The sequence below is a fragment of the Natator depressus genome, chromosome 5 (assembly GCF_965152275.1).
Source record: "Natator depressus isolate rNatDep1 chromosome 5, rNatDep2.hap1, whole genome shotgun sequence".
NCBI classification, from domain to species: Eukaryota; Metazoa; Chordata; order Testudines; family Cheloniidae; genus Natator; species Natator depressus.
In genome coordinates, this window is record NC_134238.1 from 74,891,902 (window position 1) to 74,909,535 (window position 17,634).

A 17,634-nucleotide genomic window follows, 5' to 3' on the forward strand; every position below is an offset into this window, starting at 1 on the left:
AGATGACATTTAGTAAATAAGGCCAATGAATCAGGAGACTGTAAATTTTAGAATTATGTATGCAGGAACTAAACTGATTTAGTATCTTAGTGGTCACTATATTTGCCTATTCTAAACTTTTTCTGACTATTGTAATAACTAATAAGGACTTGTGTAGTAGTACATTTTTGGTGAGGATCTGAACTATTATCCCAATTTAAAAAAAGGAAAACCTAGGCATATTAAGGTTAAGTGACAGTGAATCAGTGGCAGAGGCATAAACAGAACGATGTCTTGAGGAGTTTTCTGGTGAAGCAGGCAGACTGGTATGATATGAATACTTCACTATAAACATACATAAAACTGAATTATTGAATAATTCATCTCTTTCAGTTTGAAACCTTTGCTGCAGGAACATTAAGAGTGTGAGAATGACACAGTAAGGATGTTTACTGGAACAAATGAAGCCACTAATATATCGATTAAAAACAACAAGGAGTCCAGTGGCACTTTAAAGACTAACAGATTTATCTGGGCATAAGCTTTTGCGTGTAAAAAAACCACTTCTTCAGGTGCATGGAGTGAAAATTATGGCCTTTCCTCTACAGAGTTGTCCATCACAGGTAAATGAAACTCAAATTATGGTGGGAGTTTCTAATTACTCATGACATTGCTAAATATCACATCAATGTTTTCAAGTGTATTCACATTTTCCCCCTTAGGGGCGGTACGAGGCATCCAAGCATAGGGTTGTCAGTTGTCCCTTGTATCTAAAACATATGGCAACGAGGTTCATAATAAATTAACCAGCCTAGTCTGAGGAGCATGGCTTTCACAACCACTTCATTCCAGACCATTTTTGTCCCTCTTTTTTACACACACAAACACACACACACACACACCTTCATGGCCAGATCCTTCTCTCTCTTCACACCACTCTTCAGCTGGAGTTTGCACGGTGGGTTTATCAAGGGCCACTGGCTGTAAAGAAACATGTCTCCTTTTAAGCCGCCAAAGTTACGTCTCTAAGATTTATTAGTCCTTTTGCATGCCACTTCAGAATTATACTTTGAGTGCAATTAAGGAAGTGGGATTGTAAACTCCCTGGGTCAGGGGCTTTGTTCTTCAAAGTACCTAACACATTGTTTGTGCTCTGTAAATCATAAATATGGCACCAATGGATAGGTACAGCCACTTTCAATAATGGAACATACAGAATGGGATCGAGGAGCTTACTAGTCAGCAAAATAAATACCGACTACTTAGCCTGTATTATCACATCATCATCAGTGGGGGTACCAGTATATTAGAGAACTCATCAATGACACTGAAAACTGTCTTATGTTTCTGTTGTTTGACAGGAGTTCTTAGGAAGTGTATGAACTCCCTCCTGTACTTCGACAGTGCCAATCAAAATCTGATAAGTGTTCTGAATATAGATGACTGTGACGTGTAACATATTCCCTACAGCTCAATGGGAAGATTCACCTGTTATAACAGACAGAAAGCTATACTAGTCTCTACAGACAAAGGAGAGCCTAATGTTGATTGAGGCACTTTTCTAGAGCAATTGACACTAAACCAGCATTGTACTTCCCTGAGTCTGGTAACATACTGTTCATCTGCCATCCTTAGTGCTGGGATGTACAGTTGATAGATATATGTCTCATCTCCCAGGAGGAGTCTTGTCCCCTTCATCACTAAACAACCCAAAATGTCAACAGCACCAGTTCCTCAAGTGTCTTCTGTGATGTTGAGTGAGTGTCCAGAAGCACTCAGTTAGAAATGAATGCATGTAAGAGACAAATGGTGGTGAAAGCGAAGGATAATCTCCACATTTTAAGCATGTGAATATCTATGATCACATTACAGCCAAGCATTACAGGTATTCATGAAACTTGTGTAATCCTCATACATGCAAGGTGACATAACTATTTTGTAAATGGCTGTCAGAGGCACTCATGGTATGATGAAACAGTCTGCTCATAGAGACAGCTAGACCTACTTATCACAGTATTTAGATTTTACCCAGCCAAAAAAGTCAAAGTCCTCTAGGCACCAACTGTGCACTACATACAATTTGTGGCATTTACTCACAGGGAGTAAAGTAAAATGGGGAGGAAGCATGTTGAAAGCTTGTTCATCATTTCTCTCCGTTTTGTGTAGAATGCTGTCAGTGCCCCAGAAGCAAATGAATCAGTTCCCTCATTAACACCAGAGCACGATGAAATTGTTTGCCCAATAAAATAAAAAATAGAGGAAAGCGAGATTTAGGGGTGTATTTTAGCTGAGTTTACCGCTGTTGGGTGCAGTAAATGAAGCATAAATGGTGGAATATATTGCATTCTGTAAAGAAAGATGGGATAAACACCTTAGCAAAGGCACTGGTAGATAACCATCCCCATTGACCCATGTTTGTCATTCACAGATCACGTGACAACTGAGACTCTTGAAATCTTCTTAACTAATACTCATAAACCACAAGCTGCTTCACAGTCAGAATCTACATTGCCGTATCTACTCTGCTACATGAGGTCTGTAAATCACTTAGTCTTTCATCTTAGTCTTTCATGTCTTTTGGATTTAGAGTCTGGAGTTCAATCCCTATGTTATTGTATTGTCCATATGTAGGATGCCATGTTCTTATGTCTTGGTAGGATTCCTGCCTACCTTTCCTCCCCACACATAGTGCACCTTGCAATAGTTGTGTGCAAGCTTCATAGGGGAACATTTCTTTTTATTTACCTACTTGTTTTCTTGCGTAATGCACAACAATGTTTCTTTATAAACAAAGAAGAAGTGACTGCTCAGTGGAACAATTGACCTTTGGGCCCATCATTTGTATTCTGCACAGCATGTGGCAGGATTCTATGTGTGAAAGCAGAAAATATAAATGTATCAGCAGATGTTAACTTACGAAAGCTTATGCTCAAATAAATTTGTTAGTCTCTAAGGTGCCACAAGTCCTCCTTTTCTTTTTACTCTTGCTTTGCTAGTTTCACTGACTCATTCTGGGTTCTCTGATCTGCTATGGCCACATTTCACTGTTTATGAAACACAAAGTGGCTATAAATAAGCTGGAGATTCCTAGTGGAGAATATGTCTTGTGTTGGTGGAATCTCTGCAGGACACAGCTGGTAAAGATAGCATAGTCCCCTCCTATGCTAACTACCCTCACTCACTCCTGATGTAAGAGGGAAGAGGGTGCATTTTGGAGGTAGGATGGGGGGTGGATGTCAGAGTTATGATCAATCCTTTGTTGGCATAAGGAATCTTATGCCAGCAGCACCTGCAGTGTTCTTTAGATCAGAACCTCTCCTGCTTTAACTTATATCAGATGTCGGTGGCCCTGAATCAGGGAGCTGTAGGCAGCTGTCACTCGTCACTCTGGCTGGTTTGGGCATAACTAGCACAAAGTTGCCTTAATGGACTGGAGAGTCCAACTCAGTCAGTGAAACCAGCAAAGCAGGAAGTGAGAAGAAGTGTGAGGAAGTGTTAGGCACTGGTTTGGGACAGTGCAATTCTGTATTCTGCCACCGACTTCCTGTCGGACCTAGTCTTTTTGTACCTCATTTCCCCATAACAACACTTCCCTACCGCACGGGGTGCTCTGAGAATAAATAAATTTAAGACTATGAGGTGCTTAGATACTATGGTAATCAGGGACATACAATTACGGAAAATAAAATCAGGACCATTATTTCATATAAAATTCAACATTTTAATTTACTGACTGGGTTATTTGTCTGTGACACTAAAACAAAATGACCACAGCTCTGACTGCTTTTTAAAACAGTGGAAAATAGAAACAAAGATGCCAGTTATGCTGCAAATGTGTGACAAATAAAAGCAAAATTTATTTTCCATGCTGATCGCAAAAGTAGAGTTTCATGCTTATAGGGGAAAACCTATGATGCAGTATTTGAAATATTATTAAACTAAAGTAATAAATAATGTATAAGTTGCATTGTGCATATTCATTGCAGAGTGTCTGTACTTCAGAGTGTCTGAGTTCTTTAAACAATTCATAATATTAGTTTCATTCTGACACAGCTCACCAGATGTAAAAGGTTCAAACTGCATGGATTTGAGCCAAGAAAGCAAATAATTGCAGAGGAGATATTTCCTTTTGTCTGTCCAGAGCAATATATGTGGGCTTTGCTGGCACAGAACTAAGTGGGTGCTGAAGTGCTGCTCTAAATATACTTAGTAACCTGATCAATCTGCATTATTCACAGTACCGGAAAAATACTAGTTGGATGTTTAGTAGTAGGGTAGTAGGAAAAATTGGCCTATAAAGATAATCCACTAAAATTATGGATGATTCAGCATATTTGCAAAGGTAAATTCTGTCCAAAACCCTTTCCCTCCATGTAGACACTAGCTTCTCTCTGTCCCCCACTTTACTTTAGAATATTTCTGAAGGGACTCCCAGTGATATATTTGAATGTATTGAGCAGAGAGTTGAATCTGTTTATGTGAATTTCCAATTATAGTTCTTTAAGCAGTTGCTTATGTTGACTCTGTAATACAGTGTATACACTATGTTTCTCTCTTCTTCTGAAATACAAGGCAAAGTCAGTCATCATGGCTCCAACCTTGTGTACGCGTCTGTGTTTCTGATCGGGGATTTGTGCTACATCCACCATACACAACAAATGGTGATGAGGATTTAAAGAACCTCCTATGCACAAGAGTAGAAAAACAATCTACAAGATTGTTTGCAGCCCAGGGGTAGCGGGGAGAAGAGAGGGAGGAGAGTCTGCCACAACTGTGAATACTCCAAGCCAATGAACTGACAGCAGGTAGGTGAAATAGGAGGCTTTCAACCATGCCATGGAAGACTGGCCCGCATATAGAGAGCGGCTGTGTTAGGGGGCTTATTCCTTCACCCACTTACTTCCCTGGTCCTTCTCGCATGAACAGAGAGCAACAATACCCGAAGTCCAAAGGTGCAAACAATTCGATGTTTATTGGGGTGAACTTCCAGCAAGCATGATTCCAGTTTCCTTCCTTAGTATCCTCCTTCCCAGCTCTGACACCATAGAGCCTTACACCTATGTCCCTGTTCCCATTCCTGCCCTTAGCCAAACATTATTCCAATTTCCTTACCCCCATTCCCTGGTCCCATTTCCTCCTTTAGCAAAACATTATTCCAATTTCCGCACCCCCATTCCCTGTTCCCATCTCCCCCTTTAGCAAAACATGATTCCAATTTCCTTACCCCCATTCCCTGTTCCCATCTCCCCCACCCACACGCCCACCCCCTCCCACCCCCACCCCTCTACTTCCTGATTGACTGCAGACTATATAGTAAGTGGGAACTATAATGACAAAACAATACAGAAGTGAGGATTTCACATCCCAGTATTGATAAGTGAGTTCTTGCCAGACAGGATGCTGTTTCCTTTTACATTTTCTAGGCACTTCCCTTTCTCTGGAGGTGATAGGCATTATCAGGACAGGATTGTATTCCTAACAGCCCAATAGCACCTTCTTTCAATGTGACTAGTTTGGAATGTGAGGATGTGACCGGTCGCTTCCTAGCTTATGGCTGCCTCTGCTGCTTAGCCAAAGGCCTTAGCCTAAGCACAGGGCCTCAGACTGTCACAGTAAGAGAAGGCCCTTACACCAGCAGACAGTGATTTTGATTCTTTCTTTTATACCTCTAGAACTAGCCAAGTGATAAGAATACACCTAAATTCTTAAAGTACAGGCCTTTGCAGACAGGCCTGAATATCTATATCCTAACAGGCTGGAGCAGTATTTTGAAGTAAATGAGATTCCCCCAGAAGAACATTTAGCAGCATTACTGAGTGTGATGGGTGGAAAAATATAGTTTAGTACACAGTCTGACTGCTCCAGAGAAGCCAACTAGAGAGAGAGAGAGAGTGCAAATTGTTCGAGAACAGTTGGTCTCTGAGCCCCTGACTATAGAAAAAAAGTTGAGATTTCAAAAGCTGAATCAACTGGAAGGAGAAACTATTTTCTCTTTTGCAACAGAGTTAAAAAGGTTATCAGAACACTATTCTTTTAAAGATGGGCTCAACAAGGCACCAAGAGACAGATTTATATGTGGACTGTTAAGGAAAACATACAGAAGAGGCTCTTACCTGAGGAAAATCTTGCCTTTATACACACAGAAATTGGCATAGCAATGCAAACTGCAGCAAGGGATGCCATGGAATTGCCTGCTGGAGCTAAAGCAGGGATGTGATGGGTTGGATCACGGGAAACCCCTCGGGAACTGACAACTGATATGCTGAGACTACCCATGAGCCTGTTTCCCTTGGCAGCTTGGGACTTCAGTCCCCTGCCTGATCTGAGCCAGACCCGCTAGCCTGCTGCAAACCCAGACCCAGCTCTGAACCACGTCCCCTAAAAGCTTCAGGCTTAACTGAAAACAGCTTAAGAAGTGTTCCTATCTCTGACACTCAGATGCCCAGCTCCCAGTGGGGTCCAAACCCCAAATAAATCTGCTTCAGCCCGCATAAAGCTTATACAGGGTAAACTCATAAATTGTTCACCCTCTATAACACTGATAGAGAGAGATGCACAGCTGTTTGCCCTTCTCCCCCAGGTATTAATGCATACTCTGGGTTAATTAATTAAGTAAAAAGTGATTTTATTAAATACAAAGAGTAGGATTTAAGTGGTTCCAAGTAATAACAGACAGAACAAAGTAAATTACCAAACAAAATAAAATAAAATATGCAAGTCTAAACCTAATACAGTAAGACAATAATTATAGATGACATCTCACCCTCAGAGACGTTCCAGTAAGCTTCTTTTGCAGACTAGACTGCTTCTAGTCTAGGTCCAGCAATCACTCACACCCCTGTGGTTACTGTCCTTGTTTCCAGTTCTTTCTGAAGACAAAATGGAGGGGTTTCCAGGGACTTAAATAGACTCTCTCTTGTGGGTGGTCCCCCTCCTCTCTAGAATTCAGCTCCAAGATGGAGTTTTGGAGTCACATGGGCAAGACACATGTCCATGCATGACTCAGTTCCTTACCAGCCAGGCCACATTCCTGGGAAAGCTCAGATGTGGACTGGCGTTGCCAAGTTCATTGTTGGCTTAAGTGTTTCTTGATTGGGCACTTACTGGGAATAGTCTTTTCTCAGGAAGCTGACCAACTGCTTCACGGAGGCTACTTAAAATTAAACAAGTACATAGCCAATATTCATAACTTTGAATACAAAGATGATACATGCATACAAATAGGATGAATATTCAGTAGATCATAACCTTTACAGAGATATGTTACATAGCATATGTAGCATAAAACATATTCCAGTTATATACATTCATAAGCATATTCCATAAAGCATTATGGGGTGCAACGTCACAAGGGGTAAGAATGTATAAACTATCTGTAACCCAAGGCCAGAGCCAGTCCACTCAGCGGGCAGGCACAGGTTATCGATGTGGAAAAGGGTTCCATGCTCCTTCTCATCGCCAGATTAATGATGCATAATGCAGAAGCTGTAGCACAAAAGGGCACATCCAAGCAGTCTGTCACAGAGAAATGAGGAAGAGATCAAGTCAGGATGTAGAAAAAGGAATATCAATGTACGCTCTGTAGAAAGAGGCAGTAGTGACAGACTGTGAGAGTAGAGTAGCCAGGCTGGATATGTATATCTAGTGTGGGCAAAAATGGTGGGAAGAATGCTCAAAATGGAACTGGACCCAGGCTCCGCAGTGTCCATTATGTCACCTTTGGACTATAAGAAAACTTTTAAAAAATACTAAACTGAGAGAGATCAATGTTGCTAAAACATATAAGGGAGAAAAAAAAAGGTGCCATTTGGAGTGATGCAAGTGAAGGTGGAGTATAACAATAAGCAATATCTATTGGACTTATATGTCATTGAGAAGTGGGGACTGGCTCTGTGGGACTGTGAATGGTTACGTAAGGTTCCTCTGGATTGGAAATCTATAAAGATGGTGCAGTCCATTTCAGCAGACCCTCACTATAACAGTTGAGCTGCAGCTGGAAGGGATACTAAGTCAGACGCTGGGAGTATTCAAGGAGGGGATAGGAACTCTAAAACACATGAAGACTAAAATATGCCGCGCAAAGGCAGCTCGGGCCAAATTCCACGAAGCTCTACCTGTCCCTTACAGTATTCACTTGAAGGTAGAGACTGAATTGGAATGTCGAGAAAAAGAGGGCATACTTTCAAAAGTAGCTTGCAGTGAGTGGGGAAACCCTATCAGTTTAAAAAAAAATGTGGCGTAGTGAGGGGTATGTAGAGATTTTAAGGTCACCATAAACTCGGTACTGAAAGCTAAAAAAAATACCCACTGCCTCAAATTAAAGATATTTTTTGCTACACTGGCAGGAGGACAATGATTCAGCAAAGCTGATTTGTCATAGGACTACCTGCAGATGGACACTGAAGAAAAGTGTAAGGCATACCTCACAATCAACACAAAAAAGTGTTTGTACCAGTACAAGCAGCTAGTTTTGGGGATTGCTTCAACTCTTGCTACACGGAAACAGGCAGTTGACCAAGTTTTGCAGGGTATTCCAGAGCAGTGTTATTTGGATGACACTATTGTGACTGGTGGAAGTGATGAAGAACATCTGGAAACCCTGAAAAGGGTATTGAGCCAATGGCATAAAATGCAAATTTTTCAAGGAGTTGATAGTTTATTGTGGGCACATTATTGATGCATAAGGCCTACATAAATCTTAGGAGAAGATTAAAGCAATCCTCTGCCAAAGGATGTTTCACAACTTAAATCATTTCTAGGATTTATTAACTAATATAGCTGATTTGTACCAAACCTAGCAATTGTATTGCATCCACTGAACTGTTTACTGCAGACTGGTCAAAAGTAGGTATGGTCACATGAGTGTTGAAGCTTTCCTGGAAGCAAAACAATTGGTCACATCAGACAGTGCGCTTACACATTTTAACCCATCCTTGTCTATCAAGGTAGCATGTAATGCTTCCTCACATGGAATTGGGGCAGTTATATTGCACACCATGCCAGATGGCAGTGAGAGATCCATAGCGTTTGCCTCCAGATCTCTCTCAGCAGCGCAATGTAACTATACACAAGTAGATAAGGAGACCTTAAGTCTGGCATGAGGAGTGAAGAAATTAAATCAGTAGCTATTCACCCTTGTCACAGACCACCAACCCCCATCTCTTCATCCCGGGAATGGAGTTTGTGTCAACTGCAGCACATATGCAGTGCTGGGATCTCTTTTTAGCCAATTACATCTATGACATTGAATTTAAAAGAACTGAAATGCATACAGATGCAGACCAGCTCTCCCACCTGCCCGTGCTAATTGAAGGTCAATCTGTAATAGAGACAGAAGCTATTCAATTTGTCAGTTTGTTTCTGATGTGACTAGTGACTAGTTTTGATTGAACAAGAAACCAAGAGGGATCCCATACTTGCTCAGGTTTCTGAAGTCACTCTGAAGAGCTGGAAATACACTGACAGCCCTAGTCTGACACCCTTTTACACACACACAAAGGTGAGCTCACCATACATCAAGGTGGAGTCATGTGGGGAATTTGTATTGTTATACCTAAACTGTGACCAAGACTCTTAGAGCTCCACGTATGTCACTGAGGGATAGTAAAAATGAAGGCACTCGCTGGAAATTTTGTGTGGTGACGAGGCATTGACCAACAAATACAGCAGCTTGCTAAGTATAGTTTGGGATGCCAATGGGTACAGTGTGTACCTCAACCAGTGCCATTACAAGCCTGGGAATGGCCATCAGCTCCCTATCAATGTCTCCTGTTGATTTTACGGGACCATTTTTGGGAATTATGTATCTAGTAGTGGTTGTTGCCCATTCCAAAAGGCCAGAAGATTTTTTGAATGAAAACCACCAAAGCTGCATAGGCAGTAGAAAAACTTTTGAAGTTTGTTTGCAAGAACTGGGCTTACAGAAGAAACTGTGAGTAACAACAGTCCTCAGTTTAGTTCAGAAGATTTTCAGTGGTTCATGAAGAAAAATTGTTTTAGACATAGCACCTGCGCACCATACCACCCACCCGCAAATGGCTTGGTTGAAAGATTTGTACAAACTTTTAAAGAAAACCTGTGATCCATGACAGATGAGAAGGGGTCATTACAGCAGAAGCTGGCATGAGTCTTGCATATTGAAATGCAATACATGCCACAAATAACCAAACTCCTGCAGTGCTGTTTATGGGCTGAAATCTCAAGTCATGCTTGGACTTATTAAAACCCAATCTACATCTACAAGTCAGAAAATGTCTAATAAGTCAAGCTATGGTAAGAGGGACCAATGCACCTCATCAGTTACAAGTGAGTCAAACCGTGTTGGGGAATGATTACTGGGGACCCAGGACATGGCTTCCAGCAATTGTTAGGGCAAAAACAGGTCCTTTGTCCTATACAGTATAAATGGGCCCAATACATTTTAGTGCTGCCACAGAGACCAATTGCAAGATGCAGGGGTGACTCCATGGCTGACAAAAGAAGTAAAATTCAGGGAGCCACCAGCTGTTCTGAAATTGGTACCCCAGCTTGATGCAACAATCAATAATGTTATACTGGAAGGCAGGTGTGCTGAACAACCAGCATTATCCGAGGAAACATCTGAGTCAGACATTGCTGCAGGCATGCCACTTCCTCAGTGAGGTGTTCAGAATGTTGGCAGGTGCTATCCAGAAAGAAAACGCAAGCTGCCTGGAACACTTGACTTGTGACTGTACCTTTGGTGTTTCCCCTCAAGTACTTCTGAAGGCTTCGGCATTTAATTTCAGGGGGAGGTTAGATGTGATATTTTTGAATTTATTGAGCAGAGTGTTGAATCTATTTAATAGTTCTTTAAACGTTTATGTATGTTGACACTGTTGCTGCATAGTGGTTACCATGTTTCTTCTGCATTACAATATAGCCAGTCTTCATGGCTCCCACCTGTGAACGTGTCTGTTTCTAATCAGGGATTTGTACTATATCCACCATGCACAACACGCCTCCCTCCTGGAATCAGATGGATCCCTCCATTTGTTACCTATGTTTTCAGGGATTGGTGCTGTTAAGCTGGTCATATAAGCTGCTGGGGTGGCATTCTGATTTGTGTTAGAACCACTTCTACTTTATAACAACATTTTTAAAAATCAAAAGATCATGCAGGGTCAGATTTCCAGATCCAACACCATGAGTGAATTGAAAATATTACCACACTATTTTTTGGGAAAACAATTGCAGAGAGACCATTTTTCAAGGTATTTGCTAGAGCTGATCAGAACTTTTTTGACACAATGAAAATGTGTTTTAGGCAAACTAACCATGCATGACCTTGTATTTAAATTATTTAAACTAACCTTAGGGGTCCTTAGTTCATGTCCCTGCTCTGAATCAGGCAAAGCAGGAACTTTAATTTGGATCTCTCACAGGCCAATGCCCTAACCCACAGCCTACAGAGTACTAGAGTTGGTCTCAGTCTCCCTCCCTCTCGCTAGAAGTGACCAGAATGCTCTGAATGTAAAAACCTTCCTGAATCAAAAAACTCAGGTTTCAGTCTGAAAATTGACATTTTGATATGATTTGGTTTTGTGAAAATGTTCAGAAAGTTTTGGGTTTCATTACAATATGGAAAAACAAATTTCAAATCCTCAAATGTTGTCACAAAACTGTCATCCCCTGGACAGCTCTAGTAGTTACCTGAACATCGCAGGCAGCTGGAGACTAAGGCCACAGAAGGTAAGTTTTAATAATTTAAATACTAGGTCACGTACAGGTAGCATAACTAATTCATAGGTCAATGTCACCTCTTGCAGAATTAAGCTCAGTTTGTTTTACCTAGCAATACCAGACACTAGCAATATCTATGCTGCAAGGTAAATGTCTGGGATTTGTTTGATACATAAGATTTTAGAAGTAAAAGAACTTACAGTATTCATTTGAGAGAACAAAGGATTTCCATGTGCAATGGTTATTTTAAACCGGATATTATTCTTCAGAATTAAATCCAATATTCTGAGCCAGATACTGGCCTTGATTTTCCTATACAAACCCTATCAGCACCTGTGGGACTGAGGGGCATTCAGAGTCCTTTAGAACTAATGTATACATAAATGTACAATATTATGTGAAGTTCAGTTATCTGGACTGGTATTTATGTTGGCTTTCTTTGCTTATTGAAACTATTCTGAATTAATATCAATTTCTAAACTGAGGGATTGCTCTGATAGATCCTTTTGGTTATATGATTTGAATATGCAAAATACTTTTTTTTTTTTTACTTTGTAAATACTCCATGTTTCCTTACTCAGGCAAATTAGTGAGTTTACAACACAGGTTGTGTGAAAGGTCTGATGGTGACCTTGGCAGGCCAGTGAGTATTGGTGTCTGTTTTTCCCCAAACACCTCCCCACAACTGCTTTCACTCTGGAAAGAAAAACCCTTTTTTAGCCTCTGGTTCCTCAGCCTGTCTGGGTATGTCTACACTGTAGCTGGGAGAGAGCCTACAAGCCCAGGTCGATAGATTTGTGCCAGTGGGGCTTAAGCTAGCATGATAAATATAGCAGTGTGAGCATTGCAGATCAGGCTGCAGCTTGGATTCCCATACCTAGGGGGTCAGGTGGGCTTGAGAGACACAAGACACTAGAAAATATACTTTAGATTACCTAATGGTTCTTTTTCATTTTTTTATACCACTGATCCAATACCTATTAGATAGAAGTTCTGCAGTTTGGCCACGCTGTGAAGCCTGAGTTGCAAAGGCCAAGCTGTGATTTTTAGCATGCTAACTTGAGCCCTACTAGCGTGGGTCTGTCTTCCTGGGCTGGGGGGCCACTCCCAGCTACAGCACAGACATACCCTTCTGGCCTTGGCATTGTCTTGTAAACAACCCTCAAGTGTTTGCAGAGGTTTGGTTTACCTTGGACCATCCTTTCCCCTGCCTGCATGCTTTCTCCTGCAGCCCCCTGTTAAACTAAAGCAACCTACTCATAAAGCACCCATCCCAGTAACCAGGTTAACATACTGTACTCAAATTATTACAAAGCAGCTCAATTCCATCACAACCATTTAATGTTTTGTAATTATGCAAAGCGAGAAAGAGCTTAAAATGCCATGTTTTAGGGTAAAAAGTAGATTGTTTCCCATTGGTTAGGTACTTTATCAAATATGTTTGGGGAGGTTGTTATTCTTCAGGTACTGGACACTAGTTGAGTCAGGTCACTGGACTTAATGGACCAGTAGTCTGATTCAGTATAGCAAAATTTATATTCCTAAACTACATGAATTAGTTAGTGGGACAGGACAGTCTGCCCCTTAAGAGATGTAGGGTCTAATGGTCAGCCCGCCCTGTCACTTGGCATAGCCCTTTAAGAACATGAAAAAAGTCAGATCATATATAAATGACCTGAGGGATATAGGGCGAGATGAAGCAGTCCTGGGAGTAAGAAGGGTTTGTAAGGAAATCTCATCACTGTTTCTTTAAGGTGGTGGGTCAGGAGCCTTGCAGAGAGGATGAGGCAAGGCTTCTTTTTTGCCCAACCAATTAGGGATAAGCTGAGAAAAGGGGACCAATAACCTGTCCCATAGCAGAGCAGACCCCAGGAGACATCAACAGGGAAAGCCTGGTCTGCTGAGCTCCCCGAAGCCTAATTAAGGAGAAGGGGCCAGCTGAGAGAGAAGCTGCACAGACCCTACAGCTGGCTAACTCAGAACCCAGCTCCAGAGAGGATAGCCGAAGGCTCCTGCTTAAGGACCGGAGACGCTGATTAACAGAATCCAGCTCTAGACAGGAGAGCTGGTGAGACTCCTGTTTAAGGAGAGAATGCGGGACTAACTAATGCAGCCCACTTCCAGAGAGGAGAGCTTAAGGAAGGAGTGAAAATCAGTAACCCAGAGTAAGCTCCTACCTGTGTTTATGGCTGTCATTAACAAACACCACCCTTGAACAGGGGGTGCTCTTTTATAAAAAGGACTGTCTGGACTTATCACCCAGGTGATGGGAAGTGAGGCAAGGCTCGCCTGCAGCACTATGCCAGTATCGAGCAGGTAGGATAACTCTTTTGAAAACTATCTTTCTTTGTTTCTGCTGAATGCATCCGATGAAGTGAGCTATAGCTCACGAAAGCTTATGCTCAAATAAATTTGTTAGTCTCTAAGGTGCCACAAGTACTCTTTTTCCTTTTGTTTCTGCTGTAATTCAGTGCAGAGATGATTAGTTCAAATGGGGAAAAAATACATAAACTGCCTACCATGAATCCTGTAAGCGCTCAGTGGTTTGCTGATCTTGTTTAATAACAGTAATTTACATTTTCTGGGCCAAATTCTGTACTTTGCCATCCCAGTGGGGCTGTAAACCAGTTTAACCAATCCTAGCCTAGCACCCTTTTCCACCATGTTCTCTGTGCTTGCAGCAGGAAAAAAACAGGAGCCACTGTGCTAAATGCACTGCTGAAGGATCCAGTATAGTGGAATAACCCTCTTATGGCCATGTGCTCCAGGTATGGCCGTGCCTTGCAGTGCAAGACAACTCCCAAAACGTAGGGGAGAATTTGGGCCTCTGTTTTCCATTTAAGATGCTGAGGTCTGAAAATCAAACCTCATATGTAGTAGCAACACTGGGGCTAGATTAAGAAAAATAGGGTTTCCCTTGGTTTGCTTTAGAGTGAAAGGCAGCTGCATAGCTTATTCCAGGTTTAATTATTCATGTGGACTGAGACTGGACAGTTCACAACAGTTAATCATTTTTTTTTCATTAGCACATACTATATATCAAAGCAGCATTAGTCCTACACTCCAAATAAGAAGGATTTATACTAGTAATGAGGTGGTGAGAAACCATCAGGTACCACCACATAGTCAGAAATCCTTTCATTATACCATTCCCTTCTCCAAACCGCACAGCTTCTAATAGGTATTGGATCAGTGACATTAAAAAATGGAAAAGGACCATTACATAATCTAAAGTATATTTTTCTAGTGTCTTGTCATATCTAGGCCTCCGCCACCTACTTTGGCGAACTATTCCACTCTCTAATAGAGTCTCAGTGTGAAGAAGCCTCATCTCCTTCCCTGGGTCCCAATAATATGAGTGATTTAAAATAAGCTTTCTCCATTTGAAATCCTTGGAGTGTGATATTAGAATATTGTGTTGTATTTTATATTCTGTTTATGTTTTGCTGTAAAGCATTCTATGCATTTTGGCATGGACATGAGTCACGGTATGAATAATAATAAGTCTAGGCCTGAGCATCCAGTCCTTACTCAGGCAAAAATCTACTGCAGCTTTTCCTGAGAAAAGATTGGGTTAATTATTATCCAACCTAATCTATCAAACTAGGTGCAGATGTGGCCCCCACTTCCATAGTATCTGAGCTCTTCACAAACATGAATGAATTTACTCTCTCAACTTTCCTGTGAAGTAGGGAAATATTATCCCGGTTTTACTGATGGCGGGGAACTGAGGCACAAAGAGGCTGGGCCTCAGGAAATTTGTGGAAGAGCAGGGAACTGAACCTGGAGCTCTGGTATCCCAGGCCAGTCACAGCATTAATCTTAAGACCACCCTATTTGTCACATTACTTCAACAAACTGAAAAATTTATAAGCTTGAAGTGCTATATCGTTTGCTATTTTATATATTTTCATCATATCTCCTGATTCATCTCCTTTTTAAGGTAAACAATTCCAGTCTTTCCAATCTCTGTTCACAGGAGAGTTTTTCCATGCCCTGGATTCATTCATATCACCACCCTTTTCTGAATCCCATCTTATTCTGCAATATCTTTTTTGATACGGGGTGACCAGTATCACACACAGTATTCTAGGTGGTGCCACACCATTGATTTATAAAGATACTATAATAGTCTCTGTGTTGCATTTGTATACTCTCCACAAGAAATGCTAAGTATTTTGTATGCCCAGTACATTTGTACCTAGGGTGGAGGCTACAAGAACTGTGAAACATGATTAATTCAGTCATTTGAGTTACTGGATGGACTAACCGTAATAACAATTTAAATATTTGTTCATTAAGTTGCACTGGAAAAATGGCTGCCACCTCTGAGCCATAAGTGGTTTCAAGCAACTGAAAAAATAAGGAATTCGAGCAGAAATATTTCACCCAAAGAATGAAACATCTATTAACAATTTGTCAAATAAGACCATTTGAGTTAACAATAAAAATGATGTCAGAAGTCACTAGATTTCTTTTTTTCCCTTCTGGGGAGCAAAATGGATCGAAAGACACATTGACAAAGGCAGGGGATAGGATTGCGATAAGCTAAAAGGACAGGCGACAAATATTTTTCATTGCACGTGAAGCTTAAATTTGAACCCGTTTGCTATTGCCAGTAGGATCTGCAAACCTAATTTCCTGTCCACCATGCAAAGAATATACACTTTCCTATCCGCAGTTTTCTTACATCTTTATCTCTTTGTGTCTCACAGGTGATATGTTACTTTCCCTTTCACTCCTTTTATCCCCATCTTAATCAGAGTCCAGAAACTCTCCCACTCTGGAACTGGCAGAATGATTACAACTGTTATAAGTAAAGGAAAGGGGAAAATGTGGAGAAGGTCCAAAGTGCCATATCTTGTCACATTCTTCCTCTTTCCCAGTATGCCACTCCGTTTATGTAAAACTTTTTTCTGGCACCCCTACTAACAGTGACTACTGCATTACTTGGCAAGTAATCCAACTGAAAGTAGTGAGTTCACCAAGTAAAGACTCACTTTGAAAGAGCTTGCCAGAATTGGGCCAGTAAGTTGTGTGGAATCTTCCTTCATGTCTTGTAGCATTAGCCCGTCAGCTCTTAACAAATAGGAGTAAAAGTCAGCAGCTGAATCCAAAGTGAGTTTCATGCTCAGAACAATTGCAGGATGTGGCTCAAATTTAAGAAATCACTCCAAAAACAGGGCACTGCCGGCATGTGTCTACTATAGACACGCAATTTTAGGATGCTTATCCCCACTTGCTGTGTATGATTAACTCCCATTAACATTAATAAGAATGACGTACATCCAGCAAAGGGAGAATGACCCTTTGAAACTGAAATCTGTAAGTGCCTCTTCCAACCTCTTTATTTAAGAAATAATCCATTCAAGTTACAGCAGCAATTTTATCGGAAGGAAAAAACCAGGCTTGTTTTGCAGTCTGTCTCCCAAGTACAGATCCATGTCAAGTTTATTTTTGTTAAGTACAATACTGTTGAGTTGATCTGTGATGCCGCAGCTGCTCTTGCCTGGTATAACTGTCCCTGAATAGGTCATTTTAGATTACCCTTTTCTTAATCAGCCCAAGAAACCTTTTTTAATGAAGCACTGGAACAAATGCAAGCCTGTTACTGTACAATTATTCCTAAATAAAAAGAAAAGAGTGCTATCACAGCACATCAAAGTAACAGATTTAGAAATAGCATCTTCTTCATGTAGGTGCTGTGTTCTTATTTTAAAATGCATCAGGCTTGTCACGCATGGAAGCTTACTTCTTATACTGTATGCCATGATTCATAGAGCTCCTTTTAGATTGGTCACAGAAGAAACAGGGCCTGATCCAGTGCTCACAGAAGTCAATGGAGATACTTCAATTGTCATCGAATAAGTACCTGTCCCCTAGTGACTATCAAAAGCTGCATTGGATAGAGGGTTTTTTGTGCATTTGCTTGAATTTAAATGTTGTTTGTGGATT

The 17,634-nt window shown here is 41.0% G+C and overlaps 1 long non-coding RNA gene across 1 annotated transcript in view; it reads left to right on the forward strand.

Moving 5' to 3' along the window:
- The first annotated feature begins 444 nt into the window (after nucleotides 1-444).
- The window catches only part of LOC141988197 (uncharacterized), a 94,135-nt gene continuing 76,945 nt past the window's right edge, over nucleotides 445-17,634 (forward strand). The window contains exons 1-3 of the long non-coding RNA XR_012639693.1: nucleotides 445-602; nucleotides 2,408-2,513; nucleotides 4,552-4,784. This is a non-coding gene — a long non-coding RNA (uncharacterized LOC141988197). The remainder of the gene's footprint in view (nucleotides 603-2,407; nucleotides 2,514-4,551; nucleotides 4,785-17,634) is intronic.